Here is a 13,116-nt window from a genome sequence, read left to right on the forward strand (position 1 = left end):
CGGATGGGCGAAGACATGTCAGTGGGTCAACGCAAAGGGAATAGAGTTCAAGATGAGTACAGGCGAAGGACCAAGGTTCTACGAGACTAAACCCAAGGCTTGAGCCGTAGAGAGCACTTTAGCAAAACGCCTAGTAGTTCTTTAGATGATAGAAAGAATAAAGCTCTAGATATGGTCCTAAGAACCCTTAGAATATTGATTAATTTATTTCAGTATGTTTTCCTTACTTTCCAAATTAATAAAGGCCTAAAATTTCTCCTAAAATAACACTAAATAAGGACTAATCATACTTGCAAATATAAAAATAAAAAAAATGTAAGGAAGCGGCCCACTTTAGGCCCAATAGCAAGGCCCACTCGGTCTTGAATCGTGACATCGAAACCAATTCCCGAAAATCCACAAAATAAACCATACCATCCCCTTCATATTTCCAAGACATAAGGGTCAAACCCGGTGTAACCCAAAGAAACCAAAGAAATCAAATCCAAACAATGCAAATGTTGCTCAAAAAAAATTCATAAAACATAATCCTATCATTCTCATCATTAACAACAACGCACCTTAACCCACCCAAAAATCCTACGCAAAGATCTTCATATCTTCCGCACCCTAACTCCATTTTCAAAGCCGTTTCGAGTCACAAATAGAAAAAAAATTAATCCGGACGAAAATGCGTCTAAACGCTAACAGTCCAAAAAGCTTCCGAAATAGCATCAAAATTGATTTCTGACAAATAAAAAGTAAACTGAAACAAAGAAAAAGAAATAAACGCAAGAACATATGAAGGAAAAGAAGCAACGCGCCGAGAAATCTGCCAAGAAATCATTTTCAGCGCCCAGAGCTGGGCGCCGAAATCTTTAACGCCCCAGCCTGGGCGCTGAATCTCTCTCTGCTTGCCAAATTTTGCCCAGAAGTGCTCGTCATTTTATCCGCACATACACGGAAAAATAACGAACCCTTGGGGGGGTACAGTACATATTCAGATATACGTACCAAAATTAAGATATACGTACCAAAAAAAAACACATGAAAAGATTTTTGTGCAAAATACATGGCTTACGGCAAAGCAGCAGATTAAAATAATAATAAACTTCATTTATTCTACCGTTTCAAATAATATGTTTCCATCTCAAAACATACTTATCGAATTCGGCATCCTAGAATTTATTCTAGCTAGAACTACGCGTGACCTGATTCTAAGTTAAAGTTATTTAACAAGGATACGTAGGCAATCCTATTTAGGGATTCGGTCCAATCAAATAAAAAATATAATGTGCATAAGTGTTGGAAATAAGCAAATAAAAAAAAAGGGGAGAAGCAAAACGAAAACAAGAAAAATAAAATTACGCCTTTATTAATATTTAAAAATAATAAGGAAAACAAAAAGTGCTAAGGAATGAAAAACAAACACAACTGAAATAAATAAAGGGCACCTACACCCTAACAAGAACTACACTACTCGAGTTCTTCCGGATCATCAAATAAAGTTTTGTAGAGGGCGATGTTCGCAGGGTCCACCCCCACAGGCTTCTGCGCTGCCCCTATATCAACCTCCATAAGAACAGGCTCCTTGACAGTAACCTCCAAGGATGCCAAGGCCTCAGAAACATTTTCAGTTTGAACAGCTATAGCCCGCTCAGCCTCAAGGGCACAAACAATAACAGGAGAAGGATTATCAACATCAATTGGATTAGCCACTGGTTCTACTAGGGGCTGAACTTTCCTAACCCATACATTATTCCGGCGACGATCTCCGCGAGAGCTTGCATTTCTTTTGTGAACGACAGGCCCCTTCATGTTAGGCACCTTTTTAGGCCTAGAACTGGAACGGGGAGGAACTTCCTTTCGCTTTCGATCAGGACGAGCTTTTACAGTCTTAATACCATGGTCGCGAGGATTAGCAGGATCACGGCTCTCATACTTAGCCCTACCTCGAGGTATCAAAAGCTCAGCCGGCTCTTCATTTCGAGCCTTAGTTCTCACAGCCTTATCATCGGAACTCATCCACAACTTGTAGTTTTAGGAAAGACCCACAAAGCCATCTGTAGCCACGGTCCAACGCGGGAGGCCACCATAATACTTAGCCCACGCTTGAACCCGTGCTTGTGAAAAGACCGCTACTTTAGGTGGTACCGTATCGGAAAACGGGATAGTCTGCCTTAAGCCGTATTGTCGCATGACTCGGTAAGGAAAGATGTAAACGGGTCGAGATAGCCCCAACAAAGAAACATAAACTAACACCTCGGAACCCCCCGTCATATTAGTCAAACCCCACCACGGTACCACCCACTTAATAGAGCATATGCCATGAGTAAAATAGGAGGCCCACTCGGCCTCGTCCTGGCATTGGTGCAAATACTTTCGGTTGCCCAAGGCTATATGGAGATAATGTTTAGGATCAGCAGGAGCATCTAAAAGCCTAAGTCGTTCCATGAGCCAAATCTGCAAAAAATGTGTACGATCAGAAAAATAATAATAAACGAAAGTCCTGCCTGGGACGCACGTTCAACGCCCAGGACCAGGCGCTAGAAATTCCGACGCCCAGCTCTGGGCGCTGAAAATCAGCTCCAGGCAGGGGGCTGTCGAGGCAAACGAAAAAAGAAAAGAAAAAAATATGTGTATTACTTTGCTCGAATAAACGATCGATTACCTGCAGCAATAGGGGGCTCCCTTTAAAAATTTCAGACTTGGCATCCTTTTTTAACTCATCCGCACTCAGTAAGGTCTCGGCAATAACCAGCGGCATAATGGAATAACAACTCTCCATCTGGCTGATCAAGGAGATCAACCTTATGTCACCGAACTCGCCATTGTTATTCGACAGTAATAGTGGTTCAACAAGCAGAATACAATTGCTCGAATATTCAATTTCTGTTCGGTCATATTTTTACTAGGTCTAAAGTGATGTTTTACAAGCTTTGCCAAATTAACCTTATCACCCACAACGATCTCAGCGAGCATGTTAGCATCTAGTCCTAGGAAAGCCCCTATAGTTGTTTTACCCTCTTCAACAGTGCCAGGGGTAGCAGGAGTAGCATTGGTAGGATAACCAAGGATCGCGGCAAATTCATCTGGCAAAGGGCATACTTCATTGCCCCGAAAGACAAAAACATGGTGATCAGAATCCCAAAAGTTTAGGGCCGCATACAGAAAATTATAATAAATATTAATTTGTTGTAAGCCTAAGAATGCCTCTAAGTGGTATCCTTTCAACAAAGCCTTTTCTGTGGGATTAATGGCTCTTAGCCAGCGCCTAACAACTCGTTGGAGGGAGAAGGGATGAATCGACATGGCAAGAGTAGGGAAGAATAAAAGCTAAGCAATTGCAAAAGAGAGGAAGATTGAGAGTGGTGAAAAAGAAAGACGTATACACGAAAGCATCAAGTGACATCCTAATCCCATTCGGAAATGCGTTAAGAAATCCGGAACTAAGAAAAACTGCCAAAATAGAATTTCCAACGCCCAAGGCTGGGCGCCGAAATATTTAACGCCTGGCCAGGGGCGCCGGAAATGTAGCCCAAGGCCCGGATCCTTCTAAACGCGGAGTAGGAAAGGACTTAAAACCGTGTTAGTAGACACGAGGCCCTGTTGTAATCAAGATCAAGCCCAAAGCACCTTTAGAGCCCGAATACTGAAAACAAATGTTAAAGCTTGTCGAAACTTAGACTCATCTCAAGAAAAAAAATGTGTACATTTATAAAGGCAATATAGAAAAAATAATAATCAAGGTCATTCTTCGAAACACAAAAAAAAAAAAAAAAAAATCAAGTCGTTGGTTTCTCAAATTAAAAAGCGTTTATTTGTCAAAAAGAGCAATCCGGGGCAAAGTAAGCTCGATGTATTAATTGTTGAAAAATGAAGCAAACTTTGTCGCCCGGAAAATGAAGTCGCACTCCATGACTTCATCAAAGTAGCATACCACTACAAAGATCGCTCGCACTTACGAGCACGATCCCAAACACAATTAAGGACGTTATAAAATACGTACTTCTCTTGGCAAAGAACGACCACCAAGTACAAATGCATGGGGGCTCGAAAAAAAAGAAAATATGCGTTTCAAAAAAGGGATGCAAGTTGAAACAACGTTTCCAAACTACGTCCCGTACTTGGACAAATTCAAAAAATGAACTCGACCTCAAAGGAAAAGGTCTCCATTAACATTCGCATATGGTCCCACCGGTCATTTCACAAGGACCCAAGTAATGGCATAACTAGGCCAGTTCTAAACGGTGACATACATCCTATGAGCCGTAAAGACTTGTTCAAAACCACGAAAGGCAGAAGACCACGAAACGATGGTCCGTTTAGACACGCTGCCAACCCACATTCAGGTTGCAGCTAAATCCGAGCATCCCTCGAAAGAATTTTCTCTTACAGGAATGAATAAAAAGAAATTCTCAAAATAAATCCCAAGAACAAATGAAATAGGGACTGGCCCACCTCGATCGGGCAAGATCGCGCCACGAACCACGCGAGTCACAAATCGAAAAGACGAATTCAGGTTCGCTCACCTTCAGCGGGCGGGGTCTGCGTCACTAACCGTGCAGGTCCTCAGTTTTCAAAAATGAAAAGAAAATAAAATCTTCAAAACAAAAACAGGCTCGCCCACCTTCAGCAGGCGGGGTCTACGTCACAAACCGCGTAGGTCCTTATTTTCAAAACATCAAAACAGATTCGTCCACTTCTATCGGACGGGGTGCCCACCCTCAGTGGACAGGATCACCCACCTTCAGCGGGCGGGGTCTGCGTCGCTAACCGCGCAGGTCCTTAGTCGCTGCAACGATAACTTTTCCTGGTTTCTCTTTTCCAAAAATCAAAGGATGGTTTCCCTTTTCCAAAAATTAAAGGATGGTTTCCCTTTTCCAAAAATCAAAGGATGGTTTCCCTTTTCCAAAAATCAAAGGATTGGTTTTCCGCTTTTCCAAAAAAGAGCGATGTGCTAGATTTTCCTTCGTTTTACGTCCTATAAAAACAAGGGGGTTTTCTCGTTTAGCTAACCCTGAAAATGAGAATCTTTAAAACGTTTTACCTCGTGATTGGGCTTGGCCAGGCCTAGTTACACTTTATAGCTTTGATTTCGAAAACATCTTTAGATACTTCCAATGACAAAGTGAGGGAGTTTCTATACTATCATTTAACAAATTCCAATGACGCGTGAGGAATGTGTTAACACTTCAAGTGATGACCCTTAAGTCAAATGTTATCACTCGAGGGCTCGTGAGACCCTCGCAAAACAGGTCATATACACCAAGGCTTGTATGACGCACTTCGTCTAGTACTTTGACCATCGTCTCATCTCGAAACTCAGTCAAAGTGGGGGCTAATTGTAGACGCCTACTTTTATCCCCATTCCCGAAAGGGAAGGTTCGATGGTGAAAACATAAATCTCCACTTGGCAACGCATCTCCTATAAAATAACGAATCTCAATCACCCTTTCATTTCAGCCAAAGCTGCTATTTATAGAAACCTGCTAAGAATAGTAACTGCCGCAAAAGGTAGTTGTTAAAAGTGGCAAAATCATAAAAGATAGAAACCTGTCAGAATTAGGTGTTGCACTCCAACATAAATCCTAAAAGAGATAGAATTTACAAAGGAATTCTATTCCTGGTATAATTCGAAAATAAGAGTTACGTATTAATTAAATTCCTAACGAACCTAGAGTTCGTAACGGGCCCAGACGCATTCCGTCATAAGTTAATACGCACTAAAAGACTCGGATAAATCTCCCAAAAAGCTTCGTGTTCTAAGAGTCCAAATCTGACAAGAACTCGGCCCAGATCCCATTTTCAACGCCTGGATCTGGGCGCCGAAATCTTCGGCGCCCAGCCCTGGGCGCTGAAAGTGCCTGGAGCTGTTTTATCTCCGGATTCTTTTTGGATTCGTATCTCAAAATATATCTTTCCACACACTCTTTTCCTATAAATACAGCCTAAAACCGACGTGAAAATAACACACAATTCCATAATCTGAGTATTGACTCTAGCCTTAAGCCTAAGCCTCACGCTGCGAAATTGATCCGGCGTTCTGTAGCAATCGACCCAAAAGTCGAACAGAACGCATCCTGCCCCTTGTAACTTGATGAATTAAGCCTAAATACTGGAACATTGCTTGGAAACCCGAGATTCGCTAAATAAAAGGAGAAATAGCAAAGCCAAGTGGTTAGTTTTCTGAGAACCACAACGCACCTCTCAAGGGTGCGTTGTAATGTGTCCCTCATATGATTTAATCGCTTTCATCACCCTTTTATAAAATTGTCAAACTATTAATTTGATTGATCTATCATGCCTAATAAGATAATACCCTGGACAACTGAATTATCATGCTAGGTACCTTAAATCAATCTCAATAAGATAATCACGATCGATTTAGTATTATGTGTTGCATATGGCTAAAATCAATTTAGAATAGTTTAATAGTTTAACGCATGTCCCTTCAATTATTTATGCTGAGATAGTAAGGATAACCTGCCTCTGGAGTATTATCGATGAGCACTCCTCTCGGTAGTTACAGTCCCCCGAACTCTCAATCTCTGCCCTGCGGGTGTACATTGAGCGATCCCCACACCAGGGATCACAAGGGAACATATGGCCGCCATGGTCGAACATAATGGCACTCCCTTTACGTCACAATAACCGGGTTTTGTCAGTTTTTCTCATTGTCGTTAAAAACTGAATGGCGACTCCTATATTACTAGTCGATTGGGTGTAAACTCACAGGAAATCCAATTACACTTGATCTGACAACGTCACGCCCACGAGGGACGAGGTCACGCATTAGCCTCGTGCTTCTTCGACCCCCTCACACATTAAATACTCCATCTATGGATATTCGGAATCGACGGATCTTGGTTTCAGTGGGAGCTAAGATCGTCAAAGGCAAGTAAATGAATACTCCGGAAACGATGATATATACGGAAACGGAAATATGGATCGTATCGGAAATATAAATAATATCCAAGTCGTAGATGTTGTCGGAAACGGAAACATGGTACGTATCGGAAAATATTATCGGAAATAGAAATATTGTTGGAATCGGAAATATTGCCGGAAACGGAAATATCGGAAACGGAAATATTAAATATTTGTTCGAAACGGAAATTAATTCCGGAATCGGAAATGTTAAATATTGTTCGTATCGGAAATGAATTCCGGAACCGGGAATTTAATCGGAAGCGCATCGTACGAATTAGCATCGGACGAAACTTGCTAGACGAAGGCCCAGCACGAAGCCAAGCCCGCGCCCAACAAGCTAAGCGCCCAACACACGCTGCCAAAGCCTCGTCAGGCCCAGCGCAAGGCCAGGCCCAGCAAGGCATGGCGCGCGCGCATCGGGGCTGCGAGCAATGCTCATGGGCTGCGAGCAATGCTCATGGGCTGCGAGCTGTGCAGCTCACGTGGGCCGCGTGGCTTGCGCGGGCTGTGCGGTGCTCGTGCTCGTGTGCGGTTGTGTGCGATACGAATCCTAAAGCTATTGGAATTCGTTCTATGATTAAATCCTAATCCTAGTAGATAGAATTTATTTAATAGAGTTCCAAAAGGGATTCTAATTAAACTAATTGGTATTCTAATAGGATTCTAAATCCTTTTCCATGACTCTATAAATATGTGCCTAGGTTCACAAATTTATACAGAAGTTTTCAAGTATTCAAAGCTAGGATTTTTAAGCAGAAAAATCAGTCATAACACTTGCCCTATTTAGCCGAAAATAAGTAGTACCTTAAGGGCGATTCTAGTTGGTCAATCTTAAGGCGGATCCGGACGTGCTGTGGACTTTCTACGGAGGGACAACACTTGGTGTCCTAAAGACTTGTTCTTGTTCGGTTCGGGCGCAGCTAGGGAGGGCACGCTACAAAGTGTATGCATCCTAGACTAATTATATGATTATGTGCAATTAATATGATTCCTGGAATTAAGGTTTTTCCGCATGATTTATGTTGTTCATATGTATCATAACCTAACAGTGGTATCACGAGCCTCTTTTTATTTGCATAATCTATAAATTGCTTAACATTGTTAAATTTTACAAATTTGCAAAGAATTAAAAGGGGTGATTAATTTTCGTAGTTGTTAATTAATTGCAAATTGCGTTTATTTAATTATATGTACGCAGGTTTTCGGCAGTTTATTCGTTACTCAACCAAATCGAGTGATTTTTGTGTCAATTCCGCATGTAAAAGGCATTCTAAAATTTTGACCAAAACACTATTTTCCGGCCGAACCCAGAATTCCCAAATTCGAAGCCTAACTATGACTTTTCGGAGGTTTTAGTTTTTCGAACGCAAAAGTTTGTAATTTTAAGATGTTAAATTGAATATTTGCGATTCTTGTTGTTAAACCTTGAATTTTTGATTGACCTACAATTTTGTTTAACAATTTTGATTGACCTACAATTTTGTTTAACAATTTTGAATGCCTAAGTTTGTTAATTATACAACCTAATTTGTAATTGTAATTAATTTGTTGAAATTCGAATAATTTAGAATTTGATTTGATTTTCATAATTAATTGCCAATTTAATTAGGTATCCATGATTAAAAACCACCATAAAAATTGTTTATTTGTGATAAATTTTAAATTTTTATGACCTAGATTTGAATCCATGTTAACCGGAAATTAATTGATTAATAAATTTTCGATTTTTCGCCCTAAAATTATGAAATTAATATGATTTATTAATTTGTCATTGATTTTGAATTAAAAATTTTAAATTTTATGAAAAACGCTCATAAATGAAGCACGCACAAAGCAAAGAACGCTACGTGTTACCCTTAAAGGGTGTTGTATAGTGCGGGCACGCGACGACGAGCAAGGGAGCTCGTCGCCCGTGCGGTACGAATGCAGCGAGCAACATAGCATGGTGCGCGCGCAAGGCAATGGTGCTGGTCGTGTGTGCTATGCGATGGGCAATGAGCGATGGGCGATGGTCAAGGCACTGCGAGCAATCGCGTGTGGGCAGCAAGCGAGCCGCGCCACAGCGTGCACTACCCCGCCCCAGCGAGTGCTGGCTCGCGTGCAGCGAGCGATGCCTCGCGAGGGAGAGCTGCTGCGATGTGATGCGGGCGAGCAGGCTGCGCGCAAGCGTGGCTTGGCTTGCTGCGTTTGCGCGTGGCTACTGCTACTCGTGCTTTGTGCAACGGTCAGTCAAGGGGCGATGCGGCCTCGTGGCTCGATGGGGCTTGGGCGCAAGCCCAAGTTCCTCGTCTTGCAACGATTGACACGTTCTGGTTTTAATTTGGATTTTCAGTTTGGAAATAATTTTAATTAACTTTAAAATTAATAATTTAAATTTTTTTCTCGGAATTTAATTTTGATTATTATAATTATTATAAATTTTAATTTATACTAATTATTTTACTAAAATTAAACCTTGAATTAATTTAAATTCTTTAATTCAACTGAAAATGAATTAAATGGATTTGATTATAATTTTATATGAGCTTTAAATTTTAATTAAACTTGTATGTTTCTGGTTAGACTAGAAATACATTTTTATGTTTAAAATTAGTAAAGCATATAAAGTTATTGGTTTATGTGGGAGCCTTTAGTCATAAACTCTTGATTAGGTCTACAAATCCTTTAAGGTTAAACAACTTGATTAGAATTAATAAGGACTGAATAATTGATAGATTATTGGTGCCCTTGATTAATTGCTGCAAATATTTATGTGATGCATAACATGTTTTACTAACCAGCTATGTGGGCCATTCATGAGAATGAATGGGTGAATGGTTTATATTGTATATGTACTGTTTTGCAGGTTATGAAGTGACTAGTATGGCCCAAATAGGATAGAAAATATGGTCTGCGTACCATTAATTTGAATGTAATTGGTCTAATGCACCAAAGTTTGTTTTTCAATCCAAATATGGTATGCGTACCATCAAATAGTTGTAATTAGTTTAATTATAGCTGATCCTATTTGAAGAAAATGGCGCCTCCCACGGTGAAATTCAAGACGGAGTTTCCAATCCATTTTCAGGACGGACTTTGAAGTTGAAGCTTCAAGATGAAGTCGGGCCATACTAGATCACATTTATCTTATGCATGCTTTAAGTTATTTATTGCTTTAAATATGTCTTAATTATGCATGAGATTATGGCTTGATTATGTTGCATGATTAAGGATTTTAGTTCACTTAAAATCTAACCAACATAGTAAGAGCCTTAAGTTCCAAACTTAAAAATTGAGTTAAAAGGTGCCATGCCAAAATAACACTTACTTGGATAACCTTTACATCAATATAGTAATAGTTTTACGCTCAGCGAGGTGTTACTTATTGATCCTAAAGGGGTAAGGTACACAAATAATTGTGAGTATATGTTAGTTTTGGTGAAACTCAACGATATAAGTAAGGAGTCCTTTTATGTCGTGGAAAAATTGATAGGTTTACCTAATAAGTCCTTAGACGTACCTATTAACCAAGAGTAGTTTCTAGACTATTAGCAAAAGGCTTTTTGTTACCTAAAAGATTTTAGAATTGAGTCTAAATACATAATGTGCTTAAATTCTTCAATGGTTTTAGGGTCTTGGAATCATTTTATTCACACCTGCCGGAACACATAACTTGAATAAAATGCTTAATGAACATTAAATTATTCATGCATGCTAGAATTTAAAGTTTATTAAGAGAACTGTGAATGGTTATTTATTTGTTTATTCTTTTTTAATTGTAGTTTAACTATGGCAAACAATAATCAAAACATCATCATGGGTTCTGAGCTTATGGTCAAGCTGAACCTAACAAATTTTCTCGAATGGGAAGCTAAGCTAGTTGAAATAGTCAGACTCAATGGACTTGAGTATGTACTGTTGCATCCCATGCCAAGCTACTATGCCAGAGACATGACCCCTGAAAGATTTGCCGCCTAGGATGCGGATCTCAAAAAGGTTATGAGTCTCATGCTGAACAATATCCCTGATGAATGGGCTAGAAGGTTTGTAGCTTACGAACCTTTTACGCTCATTAAGAATCTAAGGGATATCTGTCGTGGAAGCACGGAGGACAGGGACCTAAACGTCCATGAGTTGATTGAATCAATGTCTGGTCTAAAGGTTAGTTCTCCTAACAGGTGTTATAGGATGGAGGTCCAATAAACACATGTTCAGCTCCTTCGCACTAAACAGAGGGTAGGCGTCCCACTGAGGTTCCATGTGGAGCTTATGCTTTCATATTTTGATCGCCTAAGTCTGCTAGGAACACCAATAAGCGAAAGGATGGCAGTCTCTATCTTGCTCAATTCACTACACAGTGGGTTTGGTCGCTTCAAGCGACTATACCTAAGTGAACCATGAGAAGAAACAGTTGCAGAATTTTTTCACCTTGTAAGAAAGGCTGAGATAATACTCGACTGTGAAGCCAAAGATTTACTCAAGGCTAAAGGGAGACACTTCAAGAAAGGTGGAAAGTCCAAGGGCAATGCTAAAACAAAAGCAGGACAAGTCCACATCAAGCTGTCTTTATTGTGACGGAATAGGCCATTACAAAAGAGAATGTAAAAAGCTAAAGGAAGATCAGAAGAACGGAACAGTCGTTCCATCTTCAGGTATTTTCGTTATAGACTGTATACTTGCTAAATCAACTTCTTGGGTATTAGATACAGGTTGTGGCTCACACTTATGTTCTAATCCACAGGGACTAAGAAGAAGTAGAAGGTTAAGCAAGGGTGAAGTCGACCTACGAGTGGGAAATTGAGCACGGATTGCTGCATTAGCTGTAGGAACTTATTATTTGTCCTTGCCCTCTAGGCTAGTTTTGGAACTGGAAGAGTGTTTCCATGTTCCAAGTGTTACTAAAAACATCATTTCTGTTTCTTGCTTGGATGCTAAGGGATTTTCCTTTTTAATAAAAGACAATAGTTGCTCGTTTTATTTTAAAGAGATGTTTTATGGATCTGCTAGATTAGTCAATGGACTTTATTTATTAGATCACGACAAACAAGTTTATAACATAAATACCAAAAAGGCCAAAAAGGATGATTCAGATCTCACCTGTGGCATTATCGATTAGGCCATATTAACTTGAAACGCATAGAAAGACTTCAAAAGGAAGGAATTCTAGAACCATTTGACTTAGAGGATTATGGTAAGTGCGAATCATGTTTACTTGGCAAAATGACAAAGCAGTCTTTCTCTAAAGTTGGAGAAAGAGCAACTGAACTATTGGGTTTAATCCATACAGATGTATGTGGGCCAATGAGTGCAAATGCTAGAGGTGGTTTCAGCTACTTTATCACTTTCACTGATGACTTCAGCAGATATGGTTATGTCTACCTAATGAAGCATAAGTCTGAATCCTTTGACAAATTCAAAGAATTTCAGAGTGAAGTAGAGAATCAATTAGGCAAGAAGATTAAGGCACTGCGGTCTGATAGAGGCGGTAAATATCTGAGCTATGAATTTGACGACCATCTGAAAGAATGTGGAATTCTATCAGAATTGACTCCTCCTGGAACACCACAATGGATCTGTGTGTCGGAACGGAGGAACATAACCTTGCTAGACATGGTTAGATCAATGATGGGTCAGGCCGAACTTCCAATTGAATTTTGGGGACATGCACTAAATACAGCAGCACTCACTATAAATAGAGCTCCGTCTAAAGCTGTTGAAAAGACTCCATATGAGTTATGGTTTGGAAAGCCTCAAAATGTGTGTTTTCTTAAGATTTGGGGATGTGAAGTATACGTCAAACGATTAATTTCATACAAACTTCATCCAAAATCTGACAAATGTATCCTTGTGGGCAATCCAAAGGATGAAGGAAATAATGCCCTTGGTCCAAGTATGCATTTAATGTTAAGTCTAATAAATGCGGTTCAGTATTAATTAACAAGTTAATAATTCAGTGAGATCAAGTGAGCTGAATGCCTAGCTAGAGGCCGCTTCAGTTCAAGTGGAATTAATGATATTAATCCACAGCTTACTCTTGACTGAACCCGTAGGGTCACACAAATAGTACGTAAACGGATCAAGTATTTAATTGCATTAAATACTCCATCTATGGATATTCGGAATCGACGGATCTTGGTTTCAGTGGGAGCTGAGATCGTCAAAAGCAAGAAATGAATACTCTGGATCCGGAAACGATGATATTACCGGAAACGGAAATATGGATCG

This window comes from Spinacia oleracea, chromosome 5 (assembly GCF_020520425.1).
Source record: "Spinacia oleracea cultivar Varoflay chromosome 5, BTI_SOV_V1, whole genome shotgun sequence".
NCBI classification, from domain to species: Eukaryota; Viridiplantae; Streptophyta; class Magnoliopsida; order Caryophyllales; family Amaranthaceae; genus Spinacia; species Spinacia oleracea.